We start from the raw sequence: 7,206 nt of genomic DNA on the forward strand, positions 1-7,206 counted from the left end.
TAAACATGTTTATTCCTGCTGTAAACATGTTTATTCCTGCTGTAAAAATGTTTATTCCTGCTGTAAAAATGTTTATTTCTGCTGTAAACATGTTTATTCTTGCTGTAAACATGTTTATTCCTGCTGTGAACATGTTTATTTCTGCTGTAAACATGTTTATTTCTGCTGTAAACATGTTTATTTCTGCTGTAAACATGTTTATTTCTGCTATAGACATGTTTATTTCTGCTGTAGACATGTTTATTTCTGCTGTAAACATGTTTATTCTTGCTGTAAACATGTTTATTCTTGCTGTAAACATGTTTATTCCTGCTGTAAACATGTTTATTCCTGCTGTAAAAATGTTTATTCCTGCTGTAAAAATGTTTATTTCTGCTGTAAACATGTTTATTCTTGCTGTAAACATGTTTATTCCTGCTGTAGACATGTTTATTTCTGCTGAAAACATGTTTATTTCTGCTGTAGAAATGTTTATTTCTGCTGTAGACATGTTTATTTCTGCTGTAAACATGTTTATTCTTGCTGTAAACATGTTTATTTCTGCTGTAAACATGTTTATTTCTGCTGTAAACATGTTTATTCCTGCTGTAAACATGTTTATTCCTGCTGTAAACATGTTTATTCCTGCTGTGAACATGTTTATTCCTGCTGTAAACATGTTTATTCTTGCTGTAAACATGTTTATTCCTGCTGTGAACATGTTTATTCCTGCTGTGAACATGTTTATTTCTGCTGTAAACATGTTTATTTCTGCTGTAAACATGTTTATTCCTGCTGTAAACATGTTTATTCCTGCTGTGAACATGTTTATTTCTGCTGTAAACATGTTTATTTCTGCTGTAAACATGTTTATTCCTGCTGTAAACATGTTTATTTCTGCTGTAAACATGTTTATTTCTGCTGTAAACATGTTTATTCCTGCTGTAAACATGTTTATTCCTGCTGTAAACATGTTTATTCCTGCTGTAAAAATGTTTATTTCTGCTGTAAACATGTTTGTTCTTGCTGTAAACATGTTTATTCCTGCTGTGAACATGTTTATTCCTGCTGTGAACATGTTTATTTCTGCTGTGAACATGTTTATTTCTGCTGTAAACATGTTTATTTCTGTTGTGAACATGTTTATTCCTGCTGTAAACATGTTTATTCCTGCTGTAAACATGTTTATTCCTGCTGTGAACATGTTTATTTCTGCTGTAAACATGTTTATTCCTGCTGTAAACATGTTTATTCCTGCTGTAAACATGTTTATTTCTGCTGTGAACGTTTATTTCTGCTGTAAACATGTTTATTCCTGCTGTAAACATGTTTATTCCTGCTGTAAACATGTTTATTTCTGCTGTAAACATGTTTATTTCTGCTGTAAACATGTTTATTCCTGCTGTAAACATGTTTATTCCTGCTGTAAAAATGTTTATTCCTGCTGTAAAAATGTTTATTTCTGCTGTAAACATGTTTATTCTTGCTGTAAACATGTTTATTCCTGCTGTGAACATGTTTATTTCTGCTGTAAACATGTTTATTTCTGCTGTAAACATGTTTATTTCTGCTGTAAACATGTTTATTTCTGCTATAGACATGTTTATTTCTGCTGTAGACATGTTTATTTCTGCTGTAAACATGTTTATTCTTGCTGTAAACATGTTTATTCTTGCTGTAAACATGTTTATTCCTGCTGTAAACATGTTTATTCCTGCTGTAAAAATGTTTATTCCTGCTGTAAAAATGTTTATTTCTGCTGTAAACATGTTTATTCTTGCTGTAAACATGTTTATTCCTGCTGTGAACATGTTTATTTCTGCTGTAAACATGTTTATTTCTGCTGTAAACATGTTTATTTCTGCTGTAAACATGTTTATTTCTGCTGTAAACATGTTTATTTCTGCTATAGACATGTTTATTTCTGCTGTAGACATGTTTATTTCTGCTGTAAACATGTTTATTCTTGCTGTAAACATGTTTATTTCTGCTGTAAACATGTTTATTCTTGCTGTAAACATGTTTATTTCTGCTGTAAACATGTTTATTTCTGCTGTAGACATGTTTATTTCTGCTGTAAACATGTTTATTTCTGCTGTAAACATGTTTATTTCTGCTGTAAACATGTTTATACCTGCTGTAAACATGTTTATTCCTGCTGCAAACATGTTTATTTCTGCTGTAAACATGTTTATTTCTGCTGTAAACATGTTTATTTCTGCTGAAAACATGTTTATTTCTGCTGTAAACATGTTTATTTCTGCTGTAAACATGTTTATTTCTGCTGTAAACATGTTTATTTCTGCTGTAAACATGTTTATTCCTGCTGTAAACATGTTTATTCCTGCTGTAAACATGTTTATTTCTGCTGTAAACATGTTTATTCTTGCTGTAAACATGTTTATTCCTGCTGTGAACATGTTTATTTCTGCTGTAGACATGTTTATTTCTGCTGTAAACATGTTTATTTCTGCTGTAAACATGTTTATTTCTGCTGTAGACATGTTTATTCCTGCTGTAGACATGTTTATTTCTGCTGTAAACATGTTTATTTCTGCTGTAAACATGTTTATTTCTGCTGTAGACATGTTTATTTCTGCTGTAAACATGTTTATTCCTGCTGTAAACATGTTTATTCCTGCTGTAAACATGTTTATTCTTGCTGTAAACATGTTTATTCCTGCTGTGAGCATGTTTATTTCTGCTGTAGACATGTTTATTCCTGCTGTAAACATGTTTATTTCTGCTGTGAACATGTTTATTTCTGCTGTAGACATGTTTATTTCTGCTGTAAACATATTTATTTCTGCTGTAAACATGTTTATTCTTGCTTTAAACATGTTTATTCCTGCTGTAAACATGTTTATTTCATCTGTAGACATGTTTATTTCTGCTGAAAACATGTTTATTTCTGCTGTAGACATGTTTATTTCTGCTGTAAACATGTTTATTTCTGCTGTAAACATGTTTATACCTGCTGTGAACATGTTTATTTCTGCTGTAAACATGTTTATTTCTGCTGTAAACATGTTTATACCTGCTGTAAACATGTTTATTTCTGCTGTAAACATGTTTATACCTGCTGTAAACATGTTTATTCTTGCTGTAAACATGTTTATTCCTGCTGTAAACATGTTTATTCCTGCTGTGAACATGTTTATTTCTGCTGTAAACATGTTTATTCCTGCTGTAAACATGTTTATTCCTGCTGTAAACATGTTTATTCTTGCTGTAAACATGTTTATTCCTGCTGTGAACATGTTTATTCCTGCTGTAAACATGTTTATTTCTGCTGTGAACATGTTTATTTCTGCTGTAAACATGTTTATTTCTGCTGTAAACATGTTTATTCCTGCTGTAAACATGTTTATTCCTGCTGTGAACATGTTTATTTCTGCTGTAAACATGTTTATTCCTGCTGTAAACATGTTTATTCCTGCTGTAAACATGTTTATTTCTGCTGTAAACATGTTTATTTCTGCTGTAAACATGTTCATTCCTGCTGTAAACATGTTTATTCCTGCTGTAAAAATGTTTATTCCTGCTGTAAAAATGTTTATTTCTGCTGTAAACATGTTTGTTCTTGCTGTAAACATGTTTATTCCTGCTGTGAACATGTTTATTCCTGCTGTGAACATGTTTATTTCTGCTGTGAACATGTTTATTTCTGCTGTGAACATGTTTATTTCTGCTGTAAACATGTTTATTTCTGTTGTGAACATGTTTATTCCTGCTGTAAACATGTTTATTCCTGCTGTAAACATGTTTATTCCTGCTGTGAACATGTTTATTTCTGCTGTAAACATGTTTATTCCTGCTGTAAACATGTTTATTCCTGCTGTAAACATGTTTATTTCTGCTGTGAACGTTTATTTCTGCTGTAAACATGTTTATTCCTGCTGTAAACATGTTTATTCCTGCTGTAAACATGTTTATTTCTGCTGTAAACATGTTTATTTCTGCTGTAAACATGTTTATTCTTGCTGTAAACATGTTTATTTCTGCTGTAAACATGTTTATTCTTGCTGTAAACATGTTTATTTCTGCTGTAAACATGTTTATTTCTGCTGTAGACATGTTTATTTCTGCTGTAAACATGTTTATTTCTGCTGTAAACATGTTTATTTCTGCTGTAAACATGTTTATACCTGCTGTAAACATGTTTATTCCTGCTGTAAACATGTTTATTTCTGCTGTAAACATGTTTATTTCTGCTGTAAACATGTTTATTTCTGCTGAAAACATGTTTATTTCTGCTGAAAACATGTTTATTTCTGCTGTAAACATGTTTATTTCTGCTGTAAACATGTTTATTTCTGCTGTAAACATGTTTATTCCTGCTGTAAACATGTTTATTCCTGCTGTAAACATGTTTATTTCTGCTGTAAACATGTTTATTCTTGCTGTAAACATGTTTATTCCTGCTGTGAACATGTTTATTTCTGCTGTAGACATGTTTATTTCTGCTGTAAACATGTTTATTCTTGCTGTAAACATGTTTATTCCTGCTGTAAACATGTTTATTCCTGCTGTAAAAATGTTTATTCCTGCTGTAAAAATGTTTATTCCTGCTGTAAAAATGTTTATTTCTGCTGTAAACATGTTTATTCTTGCTGTAAACATGTTTATTCCTGCTGTGAACATGTTTATTTCTGCTGTAAACATGTTTATTTCTGCTGTAAACATGTTTATTTCTGCTGTAAACATGTTTATTTCTGCTGTAGACATGTTTATTTCTGCTGTAAACATGTTTATTCTTGCTGTAAACATGTTTATTTCTGCTGTAAACATGTTTATTCTTGCTGTAAACATGTTTATTTCTGCTGTAAACATGTTTATTCTTGCTGTAAACATGTTTATTTCTGCTGTAAACATGTTTATTTCTGCTGTAAACATGTTTATTCCTGCTGTAAACATGTTTATTCCTGCTGTAAACATGTTTATTTCTGCTGTAAACATGTTTATTCTTGCTGTAAACATGTTTATTCCTGCTGTGAACATGTTTATTTCTGCTGTAGACATGTTTATTTCTGCTGTAAACATGTTTATTCTTGCTGTAAACATGTTTATTTCTGCTGTAAACATGTTTATTCTTGCTGTAAACATGTTTATTTCTGCTGTAAACATGTTTATTTCTGCTGTAGACATGTTTATTTCTGCTGTAAACATGTTTATTTCTGCTGTAAACATGTTTATTTCTGCTGTAAACATGTTTATACCTGCTGTAAACATGTTTATTCCTGCTGTAAACATGTTTATTTCTGCTGTAAACATGTTTATTTCTGCTGTAAACATGTTTATTTCTGCTGAAAACATGTTTATTTCTGCTGAAAACATGTTTATTTCTGCTGTAAACATGTTTATTTCTGCTGTAAACATGTTTATTTCTGCTGTAAACATGTTTATTCCTGCTGTAAACATGTTTATTCCTGCTGTAAACATGTTTATTTCTGCTGTAAACATGTTTATTCTTGCTGTAAACATGTTTATTCCTGCTGTGAACATGTTTATTTCTGCTGTAGACATGTTTATTTCTGCTGTAAACATGTTTATTCTTGCTGTAAACATGTTTATTCCTGCTGTAAACATGTTTATTCCTGCTGTAAAAATGTTTATTCCTGCTGTAAAAATGTTTATTCCTGCTGTAAAAATGTTTATTTCTGCTGTAAACATGTTTATTCTTGCTGTAAACATGTTTATTCCTGCTGTGAACATGTTTATTTCTGCTGTAAACATGTTTATTTCTGCTGTAAACATGTTTATTTCTGCTGTAAACATGTTTATTTCTGCTGTAGACATGTTTATTTCTGCTGTAAACATGTTTATTCTTGCTGTAAACATGTTTATTTCTGCTGTAAACATGTTTATTCTTGCTGTAAACATGTTTATTTCTGCTGTAAACATGTTTATTCTTGCTGTAAACATGTTTATTTCTGCTGTAAACATGTTTATTTCTGCTGTAAACATGTTTATTCCTGCTGTAAACATGTTTATTCCTGCTGTAAACATGTTTATTTCTGCTGTAAACATGTTTATTCTTGCTGTAAACATGTTTATTCCTGCTGTGAACATGTTTATTTCTGCTGTAGACATGTTTATTTCTGCTGTAAACATGTTTATTCTTGCTGTAAACATGTTTATTCCTGCTGTAAACATGTTTATTCCTGCTGTAAAAATGTTTATTCCTGCTGTAAAAATGTTTATTCCTGCTGTAAAAATGTTTATTTCTGCTGTAAACATGTTTATTCTTGCTGTAAACATGTTTATTCCTGCTGTGAACATGTTTATTTCTGCTGTAAACATGTTTATTTCTGCTGTAAACATGTTTATTTCTGCTGTAAACATGTTTATTTCTGCTGTAGACATGTTTATTTCTGCTGTAAACATGTTTATTCTTGCTGTAAACATGTTTATTTCTGCTGTAAACATGTTTATTCTTGCTGTAAACATGTTTATTTCTGCTGTAAACATGTTTATTCTTGCTGTAAACATGTTTATTTCTGCTGTAAACATGTTTATTTCTGCTGTAAACATGTTTATTTCTGCTATAGACATGTTTATTTCTGCTGTAGACATGTTTATTTCTGCTGTAAACATGTTTATTCTTGCTGTAAACATGTTTATTTCTGTTTTAGACATGTTTATTTCTGCTGTAAACATGTTTATTTCTGCTGTAAACATGTTTATTTCTGCTGTAAACATGTTTATACCTGCTGTAAACATGTTTATTCCTGCTGTAAACATGTTTATTTCTGCTGTAAACATGTTTATTTCTGCTGTAAACATGTTTATTTCTGCTGAAAACATGTTTATTTCTGCTGAAAACATGTTTATTTCTGCTGTAAACATGTTTATTTCTGCTGTAAACATGTTTATTTCTGCTGTAGACATGTTTATTTCTGCTGTAAACATATTTATTTCTGCTGTAAACATGTTTATTCTTGCTTTAAACATGTTTATTCCTGCTGTAAACATGTTTATTTCATCTGTAGACATGTTTATTTCTGCTGAAAACATGTTTATTTCTGCTGTAGACATGTTTATTTCTGCTGTAAACATGTTTATTTCTGCTGTAAACATGTTTATACCTGCTGTGAACATGTTTATTTCTGCTGTAAACATGTTTATTTCTGTTGTGAACATGTTTATTCCTGCTGTAAACATGTTTATTCCTGCTGTAAACATGTTTATTCCTGCTGTGAACATGTTTATTTCTGCTGTAAACAT

This window comes from Telmatherina bonti (genome assembly GCF_933228915.1).
Source record: "Telmatherina bonti genome assembly, chromosome: 9".
In the NCBI taxonomy this organism is placed as follows: Eukaryota; Metazoa; Chordata; class Actinopteri; order Atheriniformes; family Telmatherinidae; genus Telmatherina; species Telmatherina bonti.